The sequence below is a fragment of the Plectropomus leopardus genome, chromosome 12 (genome assembly GCF_026936395.1).
Source record: "Plectropomus leopardus strain MGB_pleo_1.0 chromosome 12, ASM2693639v1, whole genome shotgun sequence".
Classification (NCBI taxonomy): Eukaryota; Metazoa; Chordata; class Actinopteri; order Perciformes; family Serranidae; genus Plectropomus; species Plectropomus leopardus.
Genome location: NC_142187.1, coordinates 32,635,218 through 32,659,560, shown reverse-complemented (window position 1 = coordinate 32,659,560; position 24,343 = coordinate 32,635,218). Strand labels below are relative to the sequence as shown.

Here is a 24,343-nt window from a genome sequence, read left to right as displayed (position 1 = left end):
GAGTTTCTAATGTGTATAATTATAAATTTAATTTTTTTGGTTTTTACAATTAACTTTTGAGGGGACTGCAGAACTTTTATTTTTGTCTTCCAAATGGATAGTGTGAATTTTACAATTTAAAGATGTTGTAATTTCAGCAGTTTTAAATGAAATAAAATGTATGGGTTGTTCTGTAAAGTTGATGCCATCTTCACTTTATTTTTTACAGAATTATTATGGCAAACATGGCAGTCAGTGTTATTCTGTAAAAACAACAAACTTTTTTTACAGTGCAGCTTTATTATATAGTATATACATGAAATTATGGCAAAGATACCAAGAAAGTTAGTTATTTAGTGTACCTCAGAATACAGATAAACGTGGTAATTATCTGGATTTTATTGCGGCTGTAGATGGTATTATTTATGGTGTAATGTTAGATCCTCAGAAGGACAGAAATTCATGGGTGAATGAGACTTTGTAGGTGTATGTGTCTTTGTTTATGACATTCAGGTTTGAACAGGTGGAAAGATGTGACACCTTTGATATCTGAAACAACATCGTTGTCCTCATCCAGTCTGAGCTCGCCCTCGTCTGCCAGGCAGCCGCCACATAAATCCCAGGAAACAGCCTCCCCCTGACACTCGTGTGCTCATCAGCTGCAGGATCTATGAGCGTCACACTTTCACAGAGGCCTGTACTAACAGCCAAAGCCCACAGACGATATTCCCCTGGCACGGGCAGCGATTCGAGGGCGGCGGGGAATCTTGGCTGTTGACTCAGACTCCCTCTCAGGTTGTTTCAGTTCAGCTGGGCTTTGACGGGCACGCTGCCAGTGTTTCGTACAAAAAAAAAAAAAAAAACAGTTTGGCGTCTCAATGGGATGTGAAAGGACAAAAAACATTTTATAGTTTAATTTCCGCTAAAACCCCAAAAATGGAAGCAATCGTTCATCATCGCTGAACAGCATTGGTTTCCAGAGTTTGATTTTCAAGGTGGAGAGAGTAGTTCTAGTTGCCAGAGATTAATTTTTTTTTATGCTTTTGTGCTGCCCAGTAGCAAATACTTTTTATAGACAAGGACACTATCAGACATCCATCATCCGGACTTTCTCTGTCATCTCCTGTTGTGACCCTGAGTCCCCAAAAGTTAGAAAGTGTTTGCATAGAGAGACATGTTCTATCTAAAAAGCTTTGAATGTAAAATGAAAGTCATGGCACATCTCTTGTCTCTCTTTCCAACCAGATATTTACAGTATCTATCGTGCTCGCTCTCCATTCGTCCGTCCATCCATTTACGTATCCATCTATCTTGCCCTCTAGCTGTTCCCATGAGGCTGAAAGTCTGCAGAAGCAAAACATAAACCACAATAAAACCTGACTCCTTGAGAAGCTATAAAAGTGCACTCAGTGGAGAGCAGATCTGGGCCAAGTGGCCACGATCCAGACACAACAAATCCTTTCTGTCAGAAATCTATTCATTTGAACCCAAACCACCTTCATTTCCTAAACTTAGGGGCTGTTTACTTGGCGATGGCTCTTGCATGAAATGTTTAACTTTTGTTGCTTTTTTGTCATTCACACGACAACAGCTTTTTGGGGGCCTGAAAATGCAGACTTTTGAAACCGGGTTCCAGAGTGTAATTTTTTTGTTTTGTTTTTAGACGCCACCCCTTCTGTCGCCATGTAAACTGGAAATGCGCTGATCCTGTTAGAACAGTGACGTTATGGCCACACTTCACATATGCGCCATGTTGGCTGCAACAACAATGACAGTAGCGGTCTAACGAGCTGCGTTTGTGTTGCTGACCCTGCTGAAGTTATTAACGCTCCTCCAGCAAAGTTCACCATTGTCTTCTTTTTGTGTTTATACTCACCACTCTGTAGAGGAACGCCGGCGCAGGCGCGTGGGGGTCTGCTATGGTGTGTCAAAGTTACACCACCAACTACTGGTCTGGTGTAGATACTACAGCATTTTCGGTTGTTTTCGCAAATCCGTGCACACAAGGATCATTCTCTTAATGTTATTATCTGAACAGAGATTCTTTTGAAAATGCACTGGGAAGAACCTCAGTTTTTAGTTCTCATTTAAACATGGTCTTAACCAAGAGATCCTCTCTGTCAGAAAGCCCTGAAGGCAAACTTCTCTCACCAGTCAGCTGCTCCCTGTGTCTACCAGCTTCCTTAAAAACAACATGGCAGCAAAGTTAACAAAACGGGGATTTTTTTTTTTTTTTTTCAACTTGTGGGGCTGTAACTGACTCAGAATTCTGCCAACTTTGGCTGTTCAATACGAAAATTGGACAATTTCTTTTGTTTTATGATGTTTAAAACATTCTTTGATTCATTTAAAACAATCTTTCATTCATTAGCCGTAACAGGTATTTCTAAATGTCATGAATGTGCTCACCAAATATTAGGCTGATTGACCCAGAACAAAGAACAAGAACAAAGTGCAGTCTAAGCACACAATGGGCACAAAGCAAAATTAACTCCCTGGACAGGTCACGCACCCATCACAGAGCTAATGAAGGTAGACAGACTATCACTCACACTCACATTTATACCTATGGGCAATTTCAGGGCTGTCTTTTCATCTTAGAGGACAGTGAAGCAAAGCACATGGACGTATTCGTCGCAGGAGGACAACATCCAAAGTCTGACAGCAGGGCAGCACACAAGAATAAACCTTTGCATTGTGAGCTTTGAGATGACAGTGAATGTGTTTACATGCACAAAATAGTCTGATATTTTCCTTTATTCCAAAAAAGACAATATTCCAACTATGCTGTTTACATGACCAATAAAATGTAATATTCCACTAGCATTCCCGCTTACATGCAGCTCTGCATACTCTGATTAACATGCTGTTTATCGCCCCAAAATATGGAAAAGTACAACAGCAATGGCAGATTGTCATTTTGCTTCTTTGCAACAAAATGGTTTTCTTTTTCAGTTTCCTACCAGTGGCTGACATTTTGGACTCCTCTTTCCTTCTGTCACCTTCTTGAAAAGGTCGGCACTGCAGGATTAGCATGTATCTAAAGATTTGTTGATATGTAAATCTTTTATAAAACACCCAATTGAGATGCATTTTCTAAATTGGCTGTGCACATGTCAAAATAATGCTCCTAAAACCTGGATACTACTGGAATATCCCACATCTCAATGAGAAAATGATAAATTTGGAAGATGACCTAATTTAGAATATTTAAATGCCATATCCTTGTATATGACCCACATCAAATTCCTAATATTTTCGTATTTCGGTAAAAGTTAACACAGGGTGGATTCTGTGCACTTTCACTGGTGTTGAAGTTAAGTTTGTTTAGCTGTGAAATCAGCTGCAATGCACATTTACAGTAACTTACATTTGTACACAGTTCAGAGTTGATTTAAAATTAATTTTCACTTAAAATCCCGAGCCTCATCTCACTTTTGACATCTAAAACAACTCTATGACCTTGGATCTCTGTGCCAATCACCATGGCCTTTTCTGACTTTCTTTTAGAGGCAAAAAGACACCATTAATCTCACATCTCACCTGTCAGACTCACAGAGGGGTGTTTGTGATGCATGCTATACGACCAACACACACTCCCGGTCTCCAAGGACGCATATTGTTACTGCGCCCGCTCCAATTTGCCCTCCTGCATTAGGACAGGAGCTTTCATATCACTGCTCGACAGTTCTTCAACACACACGCTGTGCTCTTGGGTTCATTTAGGGGGTGACAAACAGACGCCTCTCTGTGGGTTTCCTAAATCCTCCAAAGGACCAAAGACAAGTTTTAAAACTAATATAAGGTTTTAAAAGCAGTATTAACTTTTAAATATTGCAGAGTCACAGGGGCCAGGTTGGCTCCACCAGGAGCAGATAGCGGGGAAATAAAAGAATAAGAGTGTCTTGATTACACTGGCGGGTCTCCAGGACCACCCAGCCTGAGGCATCACCTGAAGCACAGATTGAATACTCAAAGTGATTATTAAGTTGAAAGTTTTGGGTCCTCTGATATGAACTCTTTGATCTTGACAGAATTGAGGCTTGACTGTCAAGTGGACAAACTGCCCTGGCCCAAGACCCCCCAGGGGACTCTGAGGGCCACAGGTTCAGTGTGTGACAGTTGGTTTGATGCTGTGATTTATTGCAAAGTTGTTTAAAAAATACAACCTCCTAAAGCAAAATAATCAAACTGAATGTTAAAGGAGCACTTAACACACAAAATCATCATGTGTATATCAGTTTCTCGCTGTGTGTTATGTTGAATTCTTGAGGAAAGTGTTGTTTTTTCTCGTATACCTCCACAGTGAATGGAGAATTCAAAAGTGGTAAACTTTGTCTTTGAATGGAAGTCATTGGGGTCCATGTTTAACAACAACAAAACTGTATCAAAACAAATGTCTGAAAATAGTTTCACAACATTTGCAGTATATTCTAAGTCTCATTTAAGCAGTTGCATCCTCAGTGCTTCCCAAACACATGCAGTTTGACAACGTAAAATCTGACAAGTTGATTTTACTTTTTAAAAAATCTAGGAAGCTGATTTGAGAAAATGTGAGTAAATATAGACCTAGCTGTTAATGTTATGTTTACTTTATATCTAACTGTTATGTTTACTTTAAATGTACTTATATTTACTTGATTTTGTGAAGATAGTCAAAATGACAAGTTTAGCCATATCAATCTTTCTAAGTTTTAGCAACTTCACTGTATTGGTTATAAATCTCTTTTTTTTATTTTCTTGAAAAACAAAAACAGATCTCCAAATTCATCGCCAGCAAAATCTCCTTTGTCATGATTAAGTTAATTCCGACTAACTTGGTTTTCTGAAGTTTCAAACACTTAGAAAGAACAAGGAGATTCTTGTCATCGCCGGTATCCGCGCCGCTCTCATTCTCCGCCAGTGTCTCCGCTGGTGTCTCCGAATGCTCTCATTCTACACCGGTGTCTCCGAATGTCCGCTTCGCTCTCATTCTCCGCGAGTGTCTCCGCGAGTGTCTCCGCTGGCTTCACTCTCATTCTCCACCAGTGTCTCCACCGGTGTTTCCACCAGTGTCTCTGAATGTCCGCTCCGCTCTCATTGTCCAACTGGTGATTCCATTTTAATCCCAATCTCTTCTAGGGCACTAAAATGCCTAGATCCAGATAATACTGGTGTAGTGAGTTTCCAGCTTGGTTATGCTGAAAGAATAAACTAACAAGCAGAACAACATGTAAATATGCAGAGATCACAATAAAGCCGTTAAACTTAGGGACTGTTCTGTAGCTGTGCTGCTTCCTGACATTTTGGAGAATGTTCCTCTCTATAGCTCCGCCATAAATCAAATAGAACATTATTTTTGACGTTATTTTTGTACAATTCCAGTTGTGACATAAGACGATTTTCCCAGTTTTTTGTCTGAAATGTGGTTTTCTTAATGAAAATGCACAAATTAAATTCATCTGTACTCACCACATCTCAGCCTTTCATACCCTCAGGTAATGAAAAACAAACAAAAAGAAATTATTGGTTATTGGTATCTTATCGGCCACGAGAGGCTGGAAAAGATTGGTTAATTGGTATCAGAAGAAATAATCAATGTTGTGGATCACTGCTTTAGAAAATTCATATTGAACATGAGTCCCATTCAGCAGACATAATAGACATAATTCTGAGTTGGGTTCTGCCCTAGTTCAAGGTTAAATGAGTCTGCTATGCTTGCCCGAGGATTGCATTTCTGAGTTTTGTGGATAACGCAGTTTAGCTGATTTCCAACCAGGAGAAGTCCACAGGACAGACCTTAAACTAGAAGGATTATATATCACAGCTGGCCTGGGAGCAGCTTGAGATCCCCCAGGATGAGCTGTAGGATGTGGCCCAGTAGAGGGACATCAGGGCTACCTTGTTTAGCCTCCTGCCAAAACAACCAAGTGAACAGCAGAAAATGGATGGATAGATGGATGGGTGGATGGATGATGGATGGATGGATGGATGGCTGCATGGACTGCCGGATGGGTATATGGATGGATGAATGGATAATGTATGTATGGATGATGCATGTATGTATGTATGTATGGATGTATGTATGGATGGAAAATGCATGGATTGTTGGATGGATGGATGGATACATGAATGGATGGATGCATGACTGATGCATGTATGGATGGATGACGATGATTGGATGGATGCATGGATGGACAGACGGGGGGATGATGCATGGATGGCTGGATGGATGCATACATGATGCATGGCTGGATGGAGGTAGATAGATAGATAGATAGATAGATAGATAGATAGATGGACAGTGGATGGATGGATCTTTAACTCGTCATGGTCCACATTCCAGAGTAAAAGTGTGTCTAATCAAATTAGCACAAACTCACTGACACATAGTCAACCTGGAGACAGGTAGTTTTCCAGCACTGGTTGGTTTCTGAGCCTTTGGGCAAAATATAATTAAGCTGCCATGTGTGGTCCCCTGTGTGACCTGTATTTGATAATTACTTGAACGTGACAGGGTACATAGGCAGAGCAATGGGATGAACGTGGGGTCAAAAGCGGCCCACAACTCATTTTTGCCTCAGGGCCCCCCTGTGGGTCAACATCCTCTCTTCTCTTTCTTCCTACTCTCCGTGTCCACAGTGTAAGGCCTCAGTCAACAACAGAGCTCCTCAAAACAAAAGAAGAAAGACTTACAGCCCTGAAAAAAATCCTGCAGATAACTGAACACACTCACCCAATAATGATCTCCCTGTACGGCCGTGATTACTACGGAGCCCCACCTGCTGCAGGGATTTCTGTTTGAATTCTCTTACATCATTTTGTGTTACCTCACTATTTTATCCTTCCATTCCTCCAGAGCCATATGTCTGTTTCCCAACAGCTGCTCCCAATACAACACCCCAATGTTGACCAGCTCTCTGAATTTTACTGCTCTGTGGGCATGGTTATGTAATTTGTGAAATTAAACTTGAACAAATTCTCAGTTTACAGTGGCTCATACAAAAACTCATTTGGTGACACCCCATGATTACCAAGATGCAAGCTTATAGGCTACTGTATTTTACAAATGCAGAAATAACAAGTTGACTCACCCAGGTGCTAATACTAAAACACAAAAACAAGCATTCGTTTGGGGTCATAAATCACAGCACTCACTCACGTATATGCAACATGCTAAAAACTAATGTAGCGGCGCTGCAAAAAAACTTGACAACGCAATCAACGTGTGCTTTGATTAGAGCCAACAACCTTATTCATGGTCGCAAAACTATAGCAAGGGAATGTTAAAATGTAAAAACATATTAAGAGGGAATGCAAAATATTGCAAGGAAACAAAAACTAGTGCAAGGGAACACAAAATGTATTGCAAGGGAACACAAAGCATTTTAATGTAATGCAAAACATATTGTGAGGGAACACAAAGTATTGCACAGGAACGTAAAATGTTGCGAGAACGTAAAACATAATGCAAGGGAACTAAAAATGTTGCAAGGGATTGCTTAACATGTTGCGAGGGCGCGCTAATAGGAAAAACATTCCTGCCTTGACCCTTGAGGGGCTCCTTATGGTAGATTTCAGTCTTGTACTTATATATTTACATCTGCAAATATGTAAGCACACATTAGTAACCGATCCATTATGTAAATCACATGGAGAGGGATTACTCCAAAGTAGTTTGGCTCTTCCTGCAAGAAACAGACATTCACAATTGCCTGTTTCTGCAGGAGAGTGAGCAAGCCGGCTGTCAATAGGGTGAACTGAGGGCCACGAAGGATTACTGTCGAACCTGCACATCCTGCTCACCACGTGTTTTAAAAATTCCCCCCCAAAGAGACGGTATAGGACCTGAAAGTACAAACTTTTCACTGAGAGGCATCATTCTACTCCAGCAGCTGCCCTTTATTGCTGTGATTGCTCTTTGATTGTATTACAGCGTAAAGATCCTTTTAAAAATGTATTAGGAGCATTGGACAACATGAAACACTCCAATGCTCCGACACTGTGATGCTTCAGACCCATGAACTGCGTGTACTCTGCTTCTCACTATGGTGTCTACGCTGCATGGTCTGTGTGTTTGTACAGTTTCTATAAATAATGTACAGATCCTTCAAGATGATATTGAGCTACAGTGTTTACTGTACATTTCTGTATCAGTACAGCCCACACAAAATGGTTTTATTATTCATGATGTGAACACAGATGATTAGAGCAGCTTAATTAACAAGTGTCCTTGTGTATTATCCTCTATCTTTATACTAGTTTTGACTTAAAGCCTTAGATTTAAGTGTAGAGCGGAAGAGGTTTTTTTTAAGGTGCTAGATGAGGCCCATTTGGGGGCTTGAAAGGCATGTTTTCTTAAAAAATCCCCCAAATTACATCATTTACCAAAGCCAGAAACTGTGAAAACAGAAATGCTGACTGGATTTTTTAAATTTCCAATGGTAATTTAACCCCGTCATGTGCGACAAGCGCTTCCATCAAGATCACTTGTCCCATTTAAAATGTCACCAAAAAGAATCCGTTTGCATTACCAGCACTAAAACAAAGAGCTCCCTGTTTAAGTGGTCTGAGGTTGATTGTGAGAGGCAGACTTTATCAAGGCTTTTCTGGGTGTCCGACCATGGGTGCACAGAGGAACTCAACCCGACGGCAAACAAATGAAACAGTTCTTATGGCTCCTTCACCCTCTGAAACCTGAGAAAATAGGTGTTATACCTTTCAGAAACATGGGGAGAAAGATAATGAACAGCTTGGGAAAAATGTCCCACAAATTGCAAGAAATTTGTAAAAGATGGCAAAGAAAACAACCTGAAAATCAATTTAAAAAGGGGGGGGGGGTATTCTTTTTTTGGCTTCTGTTTTATTTCTTGCTTGTTTTCAGGGGATTACATGTGTTGTTAAATTGCTCAGTGCCTTCTCCCCATGTTTTTGCTCTGATTTCAAAGGGTTAAAAATATTGTAATGCATGTTGCGATATTTTCAGGCTTTTTAAAAACTTTTTTTTGCAGTGAAATTGCAGAAACAAATGAAAATTGCAGAAATACTTGCAGCTCTTGTGCAGATTGTGAGCCTATTGTTATAAGCATAAGTGAGAGGACCCCACAGTTCAGTGGCCTCCCGAAGCAAACCACTTATCTAACCAAACGAGAAGAAGAGACAAACCAGATTAACTAAGGGGGAAAAAAGAAAAGGTTAGCAGAACGTGAACAGAAAGAAACCCATCTGGTTTGAGCAGACAAACTAAATGAATGAAAGAATCCTTGAGGCAAAACACAGAGAAACAGTAGAAGAGCACGAATTGAGAAACTGCATGAACAAAGCAAAACAGGAGACAAAAAGCAGCTGGGAGAGAAAAATATAGATGCAACAGACATTTATTAACATAATTCAGCACCAACACTGCACAGCAAAACCGACTGTTCTTCATGATGAGTAGTAGTACGCAGTACGCAGTAAAGGAATACTTCAGCTATGTTTTATTTTTATTTTTTACAGCCTTCTATCAAAACAGTGGGTGTAATATGTGCAGATGAACTGTGGTAAACTTTCCTCTAACTAAGCAGTGCCTAAATATCCCTTCTCCCACTGTGGCGAAACTCGACTGGATGGCGTATATTGAGGCGAAATATATCAACCAGCATAGTTTTTCTGGCTCTAGGGGCTGTTGCTTTTATGATATTTTTTAAATGTTTTTTTTTTCTTATTTTCATGTCACCTTTTACTAAATTCTACTTGTAAAAGTTATCTGAATGCAGCACAAGAAAACTGATGTTGATCTAGGTTTCAAGGGGTTAAAAGGGCAGCAGTGAAAACTTCTTTAACTCAAGCAAGACTGGGACAAAATCAATAAGCAATATTACTCAAACACACAAAATGTGTATTTTACCTCCAGGATCTCACATGAAAAGTGTCACGCCGAGGCCGGAGCAGAGACAGCTATCCATTACAGGTGTCTGGACAGACTGAGGGAAACAGGACTGTGAGGGAGATGTGCTCTCGACCAGACTTCATTCATATTTTACAGCAATGAAAAGCAATTTCCGCAGAGATATGAAAATTGCCGGAGCTCTGTAATCCATCTCAACATGAATCCCTAATTTGGTTTTGTCAAAGTCTTACAATAACATCAATCACAACATGTCGCTCCCCTCTGCGTTATTGTTGTTTACTGTGCACTGTGGGAGGAAACGGGTAATATCCTTTTACCTAACTGTTCAGCCGCTGAAGAATGTTCAGTTTCATTTCTCTTGGTTGTCAAACAGGATGACACATTTCTACTTCCCCGCTGCTTGCTTTGGTTTTTGAGCAGGACGTGTGCGTCATACCTGGAGAAATGTGTCACCCATTAGAACTCTGTTAATTTATGATTGTTTGACGATGTCTCGGCTCCCTGCCTCTCTCAGGATTAGTGGATGAAAGGTTCAGCAAACACAGTTTTAATGCCTTTTTTCTAGTTGGTTCTGAAGAGCACTTCAATTAATGTTAAGATTTATGAAATCTTCATTATATACCATATGTTATACTTACAGTATCAGCCAGCAGTGTTCACTGCAGACAGACATATTTTCTCCTGCCAGGCAGTCCATGAGTTGATACTGCGTGTTGAGTTTGATGTGTTTTTAATGTTTGCATTGTTGTCTGAAACACTTTACTGCTGCTATTTTTACCAGGGCTCCATTGAAAAAGATTCTATAAACTCAAGGGGACTTGAGTTAACCCTTTGAAACCTGAGCAAATTGGCTTAATGTCTTTCGAAAACATGGATAGAAGGAAAGGAGAAGTCTGGACCCCGGATTAATCCGACCAGATTTTGACATGATCTCTCTGAGACAGTCTTAGTAGGCGGGCTTCCATTAACCCTCAAATTACACAAACTGAAATTACGAATACAAAATACAGCTAATGGAAACATGTCAGTTTCAAAAAAACTTCCATTTATTGCCAAAAAGTTTTTTTTTCCACTCACGAGGTGGTATTTCAGGCAATTTGAAGAAGACATATTTAGCAAAAATTGCAGTGCAAACACTTTTTTTGGTTTTATAGATCATATAATGTGTGTGGTGATGCGTTCATTCTACAAAACATGGCTCCGTATGTGTGGATGGAGGAAGAGACCAAGATCTACTTAACTCTCATACGAGAAAGAAATTCAGGCGATATTAGAGTGGCTGCAATAGAAATGAACCTGCCAATGTTTTGAACATCCATCGCGGTGCGTCTTGGAGTGTTATTGGGCGAGGAAAGTTGCGTACCGTCACGAGAGAAGATGCATGACGTCACTCAGTGGAAATGCAGTCACCGTGTAACTGTGTTTTATCTAAATTTTAAAAATATTGCTCAAGTTTTGTGCAAATCTGTAATGGGAACCCGCATATTGTCGCTGTCAAATTTAAAACCGTTCTCCTCTCTGCCGCTGTCATTTCAGAAAAAACAGATGTACAAACTATGTGGATGCAGTGAACTGCTCTGCAGCCTCGGTGGTATGAGCTTCCTGATGGGAGGGCTGGAGGCCGCAGTGTGCTGACGCCTGCTATTCTGCCATCATGTGAGTTTAACCTTCTGCACCATCTGAGAAGGGAGGCACTGAGATTTTTCCAATCACGACAGGTGGAGGACAGTGCAGCTCCCATTTGATTCCTTGGCATAACAACATGAACAGAGAATCCAGCACACCTTCAGATTTAGCCTTCACTGTGCTGTTACAGTTTGTCTCTCAGCTTTCTGTCCGGCTCTCTTCCCCCCCTCAGTCCCAATCCTGCCAGTTTAATGCAGGGTCAGGGAACTCCGAATGGCTGGTGGGTGATTTTGAGTGGTTTTGTGGGAGTTTTTGGTCGAATGTGTGTGTGCACGTGTGTGTGTCGTGCATATGGGTATAGGTTCTTCCTCTGGAGAAAGCATCGGAGAGCTGTCAGCAGCATGATGGATGGTTTGGTAACGTATGTCGATCTGGTAGAAAAGGCCAGCCGTTACTCATTTCGACTGACTGGATTGCGTTCTGGAGGAGAAGCTGAGGAGGTGAAGCAGGAGGAGCGACGTTGTCGAAAAAAGGAGACAAAGCACAGTCCATTTGTTTTACACTTCTTCTCTGGTGAAGCTCTCCACAGTAACAGAGGAAGAATCAAGCGGATGGAGGTTAAAGTTTGAAAAAGACCAAAGGTAAAATGCTGAGGTCGAGAGAACTGGAAACCACAAGTTCATGATCTGGATCCAGTTCGTTAAACGAGGTCAGGGGTTAACTCTGGACACAATCAGCCAGATATCATCGATTACATTCAGATGCAATTATGTCAGCAAATACATGTTTTGAGTAATTCATAGTCATATGCACATCAATAACAGAGAAGCAGACGGTGAAATTTGAGATCTCAGGCTTCCTCCATCAATGCTCATTACATGTTTTTAAAAAGCTGATCGGTCGCCAGGAGAAAATGTTGGCGATGTACATTTCTACAAACCAGAAATACGTTATATTTGCGTTTGAATTGTAATGGTGGATGGCGTCGCATCTCAGTGAGATACAGACTTCTGTTCAAGACCAGCAAAAAGCAAAAGTGGCTGTTTTTTTTGCTTTGTTTTCTGGGATTGTGCCATGAAATGAGGCTGTTTTTTACAGAGACACAGCTGCATTTTCTGCTGCGATAATGCAGCCTGTTTTTATTCCAAAGTCGTCTAATACTGCTGCTTTTGCAGTGCTTTTGGCGTGAGATCCCGACACCAAAAACCACCTTTTGTGCGGCTGTATGATACACCGCTGGGCATCATCAGCTGAGGCAGAACCGTGTGGTGCTATGATGCGCCGCTGGTGGCAATATGTAATGAATTAGGATGAGAATGTGTTAGATATTATACTACCACAAGAAGTTTTTATTTACTTTTTTAAATACCAACATCTATCTGCATTTTCTTCCGGCATAGTGACATAAAAAAGTTTCTTTTTTAACAGAGCCATAGCTTCATTTACAGCTTGGATTGTGCCTCCAAATATATGGGATTTTTAACCAAAACATAATCTTTTTCCGACCATAATCAAGCGTTTTTTTGTGCATTAACATAACCACAGCGTCATATCTGTGGTTTGCAGAAATATACAACATTTACTCTGGTGATTTGGTTGATAAAAAGAAAACAAAATAGTACAAAACAGATAAAATACAAGGAATCTAAAATTAAATAATGTATTTTTAAGGTAGACAAATGTACAATGATTGCAAAATGAATAAACATGAATGTAAATGTATAATGAAGTGTGTTTGGGTGGTTTTTATCAAATAACTGAACAAAATCCTTCATATGCTGCATCTTCTTCACTCTGCTGCGACGTCTTTGACGAATCCAAAGGTCATTTGTGCAAAGTCACAACGCTGAGACTAATGTGGACTGAGCTGTGAGGGGAGCCGAGTCTCCAAAGCACACATGACACCAGGAGCTCGTGAGAGGTGACATTTTCAAAAGAGGCAATCATTTTTTCTGACTTGCTGTCAGTTATTCATACATATCTTTTCACCTATTATATACTGTGACCTTTTATAATGTTTGCATCTTTTTGCTTTCTCTTAACATTTAAGTATCCGTGTGCATCAGGGTGGAGTCTACTTTATTGGCAAATCCTGTCAATTTCTAATATTTTTGGTTAGTATTTTGAGTGAAAAACCTCAGAATTTGTTTTTATTTGTCTTCTGTTTTGCCAAAAATCAGAAGCTGTTTGTGAAAAAAAAAACAAAAAAAAAACTCATGTGAGGCAATGCCCAAAATGAGCCTCAGGAGAAGAACATTTTTGTACTGAAAACTCCACAATTCAGCGTGAAAGAGAGATAAATTCATTTAAGCGCTACAGTTAAGGTAACAAAACAACCTGAGTAGTGCCGGGCGAAAACATTGTGTCGTTGTTTGTGTTAATGTGTGTTCGGAGGACTCCCTGGAAAGCGTTATTGATACTGAGGGCATTATTCTGGTGAAATAAAGTAAACTGGACTGAAATTGAATCTCAAACTCATAATGGTGTCACGAGGGCCTCTTTCTTCTGACATCCTCAAAGTAAAGATGTTTTGTTTGTTTTCAGTCTGCGGCTCCGGGCCCCCAACAGTTTACCTGACTGTTTGGGCTCCTGAGGGTTTCTTCTCCTTCTCTGAGCTCTCTGACTGCCAAGTGTGTTTTGAAGTGGTGAAATATACCTAAAATGTGTACTCAAGTGCTTCATTTAAGTACGAATTTGAGGTACTTGTTACCTGTTTTGAATATTTCCATCTTATGCTAATTTATTTTGAAGTTTTTTTGAAGTTATTTTTGAAGTTTAAGTTACTTTGCATATTCTAATTAGTGTTACAAAACATAAACCAACTAATACATTATGAGATTTTATTAGAGATTAATCTATCCAGAAGTACCAAAAGTACTTAAAATGAGCTTTATATCTAAGAGCTGCATTATTCAAGTGATAAACACATTTATGCATCAATAGTTAAAAACTTTTCTACTTTTCATTTGACTTTTTACAGTCAGAAAATTAATTTTTGCTATGTAGGTTTCACTTACACAGAATTTGCTTTTGGTTTTTTTGTGCAGATAATAAACATACAATAAATATACTAAGATTAATTTAAAATATATAATATATATATTATATAATAATATAATAATATATATATATATATATATATATATATATATATATATATATATATATATATATATATATATATACACACACACACACACACACACACACACACACATATATAAACAATGCATAAACACAATACTGATCATCTTGAGTTAGGCTACATTTCATTTATGTTATAATATTATTTCAGTTATAATTACAATAGATAGAATAAAGCATATCATTTTATCAAGTATTTTTTTTTAACACAATTTTAATGCCATGACCATTTTCCTCATTTTCATTGTGCTTCCTTAAACTTGGTAAAACGGCTTGGTAAAGTGGAATAAATGCCTTTTAGTTTGTGTGGTGAAACCACAGACTGTATAAATATGCAGTCTATGTATATATACAGTATACAGTACTTGGGGTGAAACAGGTATTGCACCCAGCTAAAGAACCAATCAGGTGAAAGGAACCTTCAATTAAGGAACCACCAATCACAGGTGTCCACGTCATGTTGCCACGTAACTGTCAGGGGCAGGTGCTGTCAGGTGTGAATGGACGCCAGGCAACACGCCCGGAAAGTTAGAAACCTCATCAAAATGACACAACCAGGAGAGTTAGACAGGTTTTAACGCCGCTGCTGTTAAAGGACAGATGTTATACTTTTGTCAGGCTAGTTAGCGTGAAGTTATGGCGGATATTTGGAGTAAAAACACCTGGAACCGGACGGGACGCTCGGCTAAAGATGGAGGCCAAAACAGTGTAATGTTAACGTGAGAAGAAGAGGAAGAGGAGAAAAGCAAAGGTTGACGGTTAAAAGGCGAAATGTCAGCGGAGGACACGAGTGGACATGTGGACATTATTGGACTCTTTACGACCGTTTAGGACATTGTCTACATCCGCAGGTCTCCATCTTCAGAAACCGGTAGGTGCTGACTTAAATACCGGTCCTCCTCCTCCTCTCTGCTCCTCCTCTCTGCTCCTCTCTGCTCCTCTCTGCTCCTCCTCTCTGCTCCTCTCTGCTCCTCTCTGCCCCTCTCTCTGCTCCTCCTCTCTGCTCCTCTCTGCTCCTCCTCTCTGCTCCCCCTCTCTGCTCCTCTGTCTGCCCCTCTTTCTGCTCCTCTCTCTGTTCCTCCTCTCTGCTCCTCCTCTCTGATCCTCTCTCTGCTCCTTTCTCTGCTCCTCCTCTCTGCTCCTCTCTCTGCCCCTCTCTCTGCTCCTCATTCTGCTCCTCTCTCTGCTCTTCTCTCTTTCTCTCTGCTTCTCTTGTGCTCCTCATTCTGCTCCTCCTCATTCTGCTCCTCCTCATTCTGCTCCTCATCATTCTGCTCCTCTTTCTGCCCCTCTCTCTGCTCCTCATCATTCTGCTCCTCTTCTCTGCTCCTCCTCTCCGCTCCTCCTCTCTGCCCCTCTCTCTGCTCCTCTTCTCTGCTCCTCTTTCTGCCCCTCTCTCTGCTCCTCATTCTGCTCCTCCTCATTCTGCTCCTCCTCATTCTGCTCCTCACCATTCTGCTCCTCTTTCTGCCCCTCTCTCTGCTCCTCATCATTCTGCTCCTCTTCTCTGCTCCTCCTCTCTGCTCCTCTCTCTGCCCCTCTCTCTGCTCCTCATTCTGCTCCTCTCTCTGCTCTTCTCTCTTTCTCTCTGCTTCTCTTGTGCTCCTCATTCTGCTCCTCATCATTCTGCTCCTCATCATTCTGCTCCTCTCTCTGCTCCTCCTCTCTGCTCCTCATCATTCTGCTCCTCTCTCTGCTCCTCCTCTCTGCTCCTCCTCTCTGCCCCTCTCTCTGCTCCTCTTCTCTGCTCCTCTTTCTGCCCCTCTCTCTGCTCCTCATTCTGCTCCTCATCATTCTGCTCCTCCTCTCTGCCCCTCTCTCTGCTCCTCCTCTCTGCTGCTCCTCTCTGCTCCTCCTCTCTGCTCCTCCTCTCTGCCCCTCTCTCTGCTCCTCCTCTCTGCTCCTCTCTGCTCCTCTCTGCTCCTCTCTCTGCTCCTCTCTGCTCCTCCTCTCTGCTCCTCTCTCTGCTGCTCCTCTCTGCTCCTCCTCTCTGCTCCTCCCTGCTCCTCTCTCTGCTCCTCTCTGCTCCTCTCTCTGCTGCTCCTTCTCTCTCCTCCTCTCTGCTCCTCTCTGCTCCTCTCCTCTCTGCTCCTCTCTGCTCCTCTCTCTGCTCCTCCTCTCTGCTCCTCTCTGCTCCTCTCTGCTGCTCTCTCTGCTCCTCTCTGCTCCTCTCTCTGCTCCTCCTCTCTGCTCCTCTCTGCTCCTCTCTCTGCTCCTCTCTGCTCCTCCTCTCTGCTCCTCTCTGCTCCTCTCTCTGCTGCTCCTCTCTCTGCTCCTCCTCTCTGCTCCTCCTCTCTGCTCCTCTCTCTGCTCCTCTCTGCTCCTCCTCTCTGCTCCTCTCTGCTCCTCTCTCTGCTCCTCTCTGCTCCTCTCTGCTCCTCTCTGCTCCTCTCTCTGCTCCTCTCTGCTCCTCTCTGCTCCTCCTCTCTGCTCCTCTCTCTGCTCCTCTCTGCTCCTCTCTGCTCCTCTCTCTGCTCCTCCTCTCTGCTCCTCCTCTCTGCTCCTCTGTGGCCCGCCGTGGCTGTGTGTGTGGTGTGTGTGTGCTCGTATGTGCGTGTGTGTTGCAGTGATGAGTTGCTCTCGTGTTGCTGGGTTTGGTTTAGTGAAATATTTGTTTGTAACTCGGTCGCGTGTGCGTGTTTGTGGCCTTTGCTAAAGGTCAGTGGTGGAAAAGAAGCCTACTGAAGTAGTATTTTGAGGTATTCGTACTACTTTACTTGAGCAATTCCATTTTCTGATACTTTAAACCACTCCATTCCTCCTCAGAGGTAAATATTGCCCTTTTTACTCCACTACATTTATTCAAAAACTGAAGTCACTTAGCAAGTTCAGATGAATTATCCAAAATATAGCCTGATTAACTAATACAATATGACCTTGTAAAAAAACTGCATACAAGAAAACCATGAAATCAGATTAGAATATATCTTCACATGGAAAAAAAGTTTGATAGTACAGGTAAAAGTAAGATAAAAAATATGCATAAAAATAAAATGCACAGATACCATAAGATGGAAAATAAACCCATTGAGATAATATTAATAAAAATAAGGCTGAAAATAGATTGTATAAATAGCATAAAGTTAGTATTGTGTAAAATTAAGGAAATACAACATTTTAAAGATTTTAGGACTAATTAAGTAAAGATAATTAGGGCATTCACAAGCTCGCAGTATATGAAGTAAATCAAATGATCCCCATTTTAGCAGCTGCAACATTAAAGTGATAAAAAAGTCAACTTTAATGCATCAATAATGAAAATCCGGTGGGTAATTATTTTGCACTGGGGCGCTCTTCTGTAGTGTACTGTGCACGCTGACATTTGGTACATTAAGTATGTTTTGAAAGTAATACTCTTGTACTTTAACTTAAATACCATTTTAAATTTTAATGCAGGACTTTTACATCTAACAGAGTATTTCTACACTGTAGTATAACTGCTTAAAGGTCCAGAGAGTAAGATTTAGTTTGATTTAGTGACATCTGGTGGTGAGAAACGCAGATTGTAACCAGCGGAAACGTCTCCTGGTTAGAATTCCTTCGGCGTTGATTGTTCAGGACGTTTTTACCAGGAGCTGAATTATCCACAGAGGTTTCTTCCTCTTCAAAGCCAACTATCAGGGAGATTTAAAACCGTAAAACACAGAATAATCCAGTCGCTGCTCGGCCTGTTGCATACAGACCTCCAGCTCTGCACCTGCTCATGTGTGCTCAGCTTTTTCCCGTGATAACATAAATTCTCAGAGGTCTCCTGCTGTCCAAAATAAACCTACTCGGGGATTTAAACTGTATAACACAGAGTAAAGCAGTTTCATTTAAAAAAAAAAATGCCCCTCTGACCTTTGTTTAGATCAAGGTGTGTATTTGGGAATATTCATGTTTAAAATGAACTTTTTTATACATATAAAATTGGAAAAAAAGGGCATGGATTTGATAAGTAATCACATCTTCCTACTTCTTTTTGGACATGAAATACTTCTGTTTGTTTACTGAATATGTCAAAAGGACATTTTGGTGTTGTTTTTCTTGCTTTTATTTTATTTAGTTATCCTGTTTTATGTGGCAATTTCAAAATAAAGAACTAAATAACTAAGTGATTATATGTTGATGCTAATGCTTTTGTGCTTTAATACCATTTTAATTCAGGACTTGTACTTGCAGCAGGATATTTTTATACTCCAGTAAAGCTTCTTTTGTTTAAGTAAAAGACTAATACTTCCTCCATCACTTTGCAAAAAAAAAAGAAAAAAAGTTGTATTTCTTTTTCTGATGTCTAGACCTTTTTTGTGGTATTGTCTCCGTATCAGATTTATTTAGACAGGTCTTGTATCAAATTCAGATCCTGGTCTTGGGTGCAGGCTCGCTGCACTGTGTCCCGTTTCATCTGTGGCCTTATGGTGTAAATTTGAATAAGTGATAGCAGCTCTAATATTTGTGATGCAGTTTGTGCAGAAGTTTCCTGTCAGGTGCTGAGATGTTTCCATATATCACAGTTATCCCAAAAGTTTGGATGCTCCGGATACTTGCAGTTGCGTCATACCTTCCCATGATATGGAAAACCTTTTCAGCCGTCATAAAAAAGAAAAATCTTTGCTTTCTTAGCCGTCCTCAGTCCTCTGTGAGCAGTGTGTGTGTTGCAGGCGAGACCTCGGCCGAAGCATTGTTTGATTTGATAGAAGAGGAGGAGGAGAATAAATGGAGAGACTCAGCGCTGCCCTCCCACCTCCCCGCGCACGCTGTACCTATCTGGACCTATCTCCGGTGTTTCATTACTGCTGCAGCGGTTGGTGACATCCGCACACGCTTTTTCAATAACCTCCATTCCTATACGGAGGCGTCACCCGGTAATGTCACTTCTGATACATGGAGATATCCCAGATTTTGCATATTCAGCGAACGCTTCTTGCTAACAAACGTAATAAATGAGATGCCAAATTTATTTTTTTTCGTGCTTTTGCTGAGCTGACACTCCACCGCCTTTAGGTGAGAGCCCGTCAAAAGCGTCTCCTCCGCGCCGCTCTCTGCACCTCTGTTTATCCCTTTATCTTCGGTCCGGTCCCTCCGCACGCCGGATTGAAAAATGGGAAGGAGTGCATCGGCTGCAGAGGAGGCGAAGAGTGTCCTCCCTCAGTCTGTCACTAATGCTTCATTAGATGCCTGGCAGGGCCATTCATCGCCGTTATCGCCCGGCCACAACGTGCCCCCTCCGCCACCTCGCGCACACACACACACACACACACACACACACACACACACACACACACACACACTCACACATGCAAGCGTTTTTACACATTCATGTAGCTGACACAATCGTGCACTGTACCCCTACACATACGCTCAAATGCACACAAACACGGCTTTCCTTTCATTATTGGCCATTCAGCACCGCCGATAACTCCTCCTGCTCCGTAAGTCTGCCTCCTCTAATTTCTGAATTTCCTCTGCAATTTTTCAGAAGAGCAATTATTCAGCCCGCGAACATGCATTGGCCCGTAGGCACTGCAGCACATTCCCACTCTATCATGTAGTTAGGCAGCTTCTCCTCTCAAACACTCGCTGGTGCTATCATTGACTTATTGGAGCTGAGTGTTGATTAATCCCCGTGCTGGCTGCGGTGCAGAGGGCTGCGTCATTACCTGATTCCACTGCTCCGATACATCGATTAAGCCATTACTCTGATTAGGAGATGAATTAAGCACACTGAAGGTGCTCCTCTCAGCATCCATTTAAATGTCTTCCAGGGCACCGGCTCGTGTTCTCGACTGTCGGCTCAGCACTCTAAACTTGAAAACGGGCTTCATTATGTGTGTGAACCTGACACTCTCATTAAGGGCACTGTGGCAGTTTGTCTTCAAGTTAATTGTTGTAACGATGACTGGTCCATTTGTTCAGGTTGTAGCTTCAAAATGACTGTACGTTCGCAAACTCTGCACAAAACATCCTTTGTTTGGGCTGTAATCACAGAAGTGATCCATGTTTGACATATCTGGAGATGTATCATATGAGTGGAGTTGAGTTGTGGTTAAAGACTTATTTTCGTGCCTGCAGCTGTGGCCTGAAGCGTTGTTTGTCCTGTATAAGCTTCGCCTGTAAACGTTGTGGACGTAGCTACTGTGACGCCACTCATTGATTTGTGTACTCCCGTTTAAAAGCCTTGAGTTTTTTTGAGCTGGGAGTGACCATATTTGGGCAAGTTTAAGCCTCAGTGTCTTCTGGAGCCTCGACTGTTCAGAAAACTTCACGTTGCTTTGATTTTTCAGCCCCGAACATTGCTGCTTGACAAAAACATTTTTGGTAAATGTCTTCAGGGATTTTTCCAGAAATTGGCACAAACGTCCACACAGACTCCAGGATGAACTAAAGAGATTAGATTTCGATGGTCAAAGGTTTCCATGAACACACAAAACACAAAAAATGTGTTTAAATGTTGTGTCAAATGTTTAAAGAGGATAAAACCCATCAAGTTTTGACACTATATGTTCAAAAGGTCAAAGGTCAACTACACTGTGACATTGTATTGTGATCATTATTGTCTTTTTGTCTTTCGTGTCTTTTGATGTGAAGCACTTGGTGCATTTAATTTATTTCTCGTAAATCACGTTAGGCTGCATTTCTTGTATGAAAGGTGCGAAACAAACAAAGTTTATATTATTATATATATTTCTGTTATTATTCAGCGCCATATCTCAGAGAGGGAGACGGTTAGACGTTTGCTCAGATACTGAACCTTGAAACTGAGCTGACTGTGTAGACTCTCGTGTTGAAGATGCCGTGAAGCGGCTTCTTTTAATCAGTGTAATCTGTCGCCTGATGTCAATGATCTTTCATTGTACTTATAGGCAGAGAACGAGGCCTCAAGTACACACCGACCTGCACAACAGATAATACTTCATCAACAGTCTAGTTTCAAAGTAATTGTATGTATTGGGAAGTTTTTCCAGAACTTTCATACAAACAAGAAAACAACAGCCTCACATGAGACGCTGTCCCAGGATAATTAAAAAAAAGCCTGTAAAACTTACAAATTACACGTTGTATCTCGGTTATTTAAAAAAAAAAAACCAAATAGTGAAAACGCATCCTGTTGTTGTTTTATGAAAGGATTGTATTTCTTCAGGTGCAGCAGTTTCTGGAGTGTCTGCTGTTTGCCCTGCAGTCTTCTGCTAACAACAAGACTCCAGGGTTTTACTGTGACTCGGCAAAAAAAAAGAAAATCTGCACATAACCCTTCATAAAACCATGTTTCATTATTTTTCCACACTAATTTTTGTACGTATTAAACAAACCAGATATGACCAAAGTGTGGGCTGGTTGGCTTTAGAGGTGCTGGTTGGTGGATTTAGTTACTTTCAGAGTGAGCCAAATTCCCCTCTGTAGTTAAATAAAAAGCTAATACAGGATTAAAATATTAAAAGAATAAAAACAGATTAAGAGAAATCTGCAGCATTTCTCTTCATGTTTTTGCTTTCACCTTTTATTATGTTTTTAGTCTTGAGGGAACAATGTACAAAAAAAAAAAGAGCAGATTTAAGGACAACTGAGGCGTAGTCGTTCACGTAGGAAAATCTCATTACCTCCTTCCAAATGTTATTTTTTAGTGTCTGAGTGCCGGCACACAGTGAAGTTTGGAAAGAGGAGAAAGTTGAATGTGGGGGCATATAGTCACAGTTCATAATCGACAGGTTCAACCTCAGGTTTATTTGGTACAGGAGCGCAGCTTGTTACATTAACTCTGAGGAAGTCACTGCTTGTTGTAGCAGTCTTTGGTTTGGCACTTCACTTCCCAGAGTTCACTTCTCAATTAAAAAGCGTGGCTACATCCTTTCTTGGATCTCCTGTTGATGGATTCTCTTCAGTGTCCGTTCTGTCTTTGTTCGGCCACGGTGCTCGAAAGTGATCAAGCTACGCTTTAATTCAGGGCGGGATGACATCAGACGTATTCGGCATAAGGCAGTCAGAACCAATTGTGCCAGTCTCCCTGGCTGGGTCACCGTGTCCTCGCTCTGACAGCTCCATATTTCAGCTCCACGGGCATCCGGCCTCCTCTCTGCAGGGTTACAGAACAGAGGTGCAGCATGCACACAGCTTTTATTTACTTCCAATTTCTCAGTCCATTCATAACACCCACAGTGCCAGTCACTCAGCCTCCCGGAGGAGAGCGAGGCAGCACGCCACAGAGCTGGATAGATCGCAGGATAACAGTGAAAAAAATGAACCTGCTTTGTATCCTGCAACTCTGATTAAAAAACTGTAAAATCAAATATCAACGTGCATGACGTAATCATGCTCCTGCACATGCATGTTAATGATTCTCGGGCTGTAAACCTCTGCTCGGTCGGTTGCTCTTTATGATCGCTGGTGTTATTTTAATACGGCTGTGCGCTCACCAAAGCCTTTCTTTTCCCGGCTGATGTTGTTCCGCGCTTGTGTTTGTCCTCTGATAGCTGGTCTTTGTGGTATTTGTCTCGTCCCTTCTCCGCTGTGATTGGACGGTTGGTGACAGTGACAAGTGCAGCGTTTTAGCCCAAAATAAACATTTTGCAACTCTCTTTTTAAATCATAAAATGGATGAATAATCACAAAAGACGTTCAGCGTCAGATTTCATGGACATTTGATATCATCATGGAATTATTTTACTAAATGTCTTCAGTGTTTGATGATAAAGCTTCTGAAAGGGACACAATTATACCAGATCTCTTTCTGCAGCATTAAATAGATATCTAACATCAGTAATGTTATGTTGTATATGGCATTTTTAACCCCAGAGTTTAACTCTCGAGTGTCCAGTGCGTAGACTGCGTAAAGATTGACGATGGTCACATGATTGCAACCTTACAAAACACGAGAATAAAGCACAAATTACTGGTTCATGATCATGTGGGATACGTATGAATTTGGGTACATTACTTTTTGAAGGAAAACGTACGAAGAGTTATTGAGCACAACATGATCAGGTAGAGTGCACTCAGTGCACTGTGGTGATTTAGTCAATCTAGAGATAACGTGCAGGTTTTTCCCCCATCGACCAATCTGTAGGTTCAGGAGCAGGCAGAATTTCAGTTTACCAAAATTTTCTTTGGTTGAATGCAGCCCTACTGTACACACATCCAAAATCGTTTTTATAGGGACTGAATCAAAAAAACTAAGGAAAGGATTCGACTTAAGTTCTGCACGCTTTATTCAAAGCTCCCAGCAATTTTAATCAAGCAACATTTCAATCAATCAAACAGCATTTGAAAATATATAAAACTTATTTCAAACACATATTTACGCTCCAGATTAAGGGAGCAGAGGACTGATTCGCACAGTGATAACAAGATTACACAGCCGGCTGCGGCAGCTGAGTGACGGGCCCTTGTGAGGCCGAAATGATTTACGGCCGCGTGAAGGGATGAAATATGGCCATGTTTATTGCTACACCTTGATCTGTATGTAGATGGATTATTGATTCACGTGCACACACTGTGGCTGTATTTTAGGTGTTTCCTTCAGACCGCTACGTACTTAATTAGCACACTCGCTTTTAATGTCTAATCTGAAAGAGTTAGTGGACAAGGACTTCAATTGCATAATTATGTGAGACACAAGGAGATGTGAAAGTATTGGTCACTTTAATTAATTGGAGGTACTTGTACTTAAATCAGGAGCATAGATCCAGTGAAGACGGGGGATGAGACAGACAGAGACGAGGTTCAAGTGTGTGTTAGATGAATCCTATA

At 41.2% G+C, this 24,343-nt stretch overlaps 1 long non-coding RNA gene across 1 annotated transcript in view; it reads left to right on the top strand.

The window, feature by feature from the left end:
• The window catches only part of LOC148188134 (uncharacterized), a 38,943-nt gene extending 25,756 nt beyond the window's left edge, over positions 1-13,187 (top strand). The window contains exon 4 of the long non-coding RNA XR_015778216.1: positions 11,387-13,187. This is a non-coding gene — a long non-coding RNA (uncharacterized LOC148188134). The remainder of the gene's footprint in view (positions 1-11,386) is intronic.
• The last annotated feature ends 11,156 nt before the right edge of the window (positions 13,188-24,343 follow it).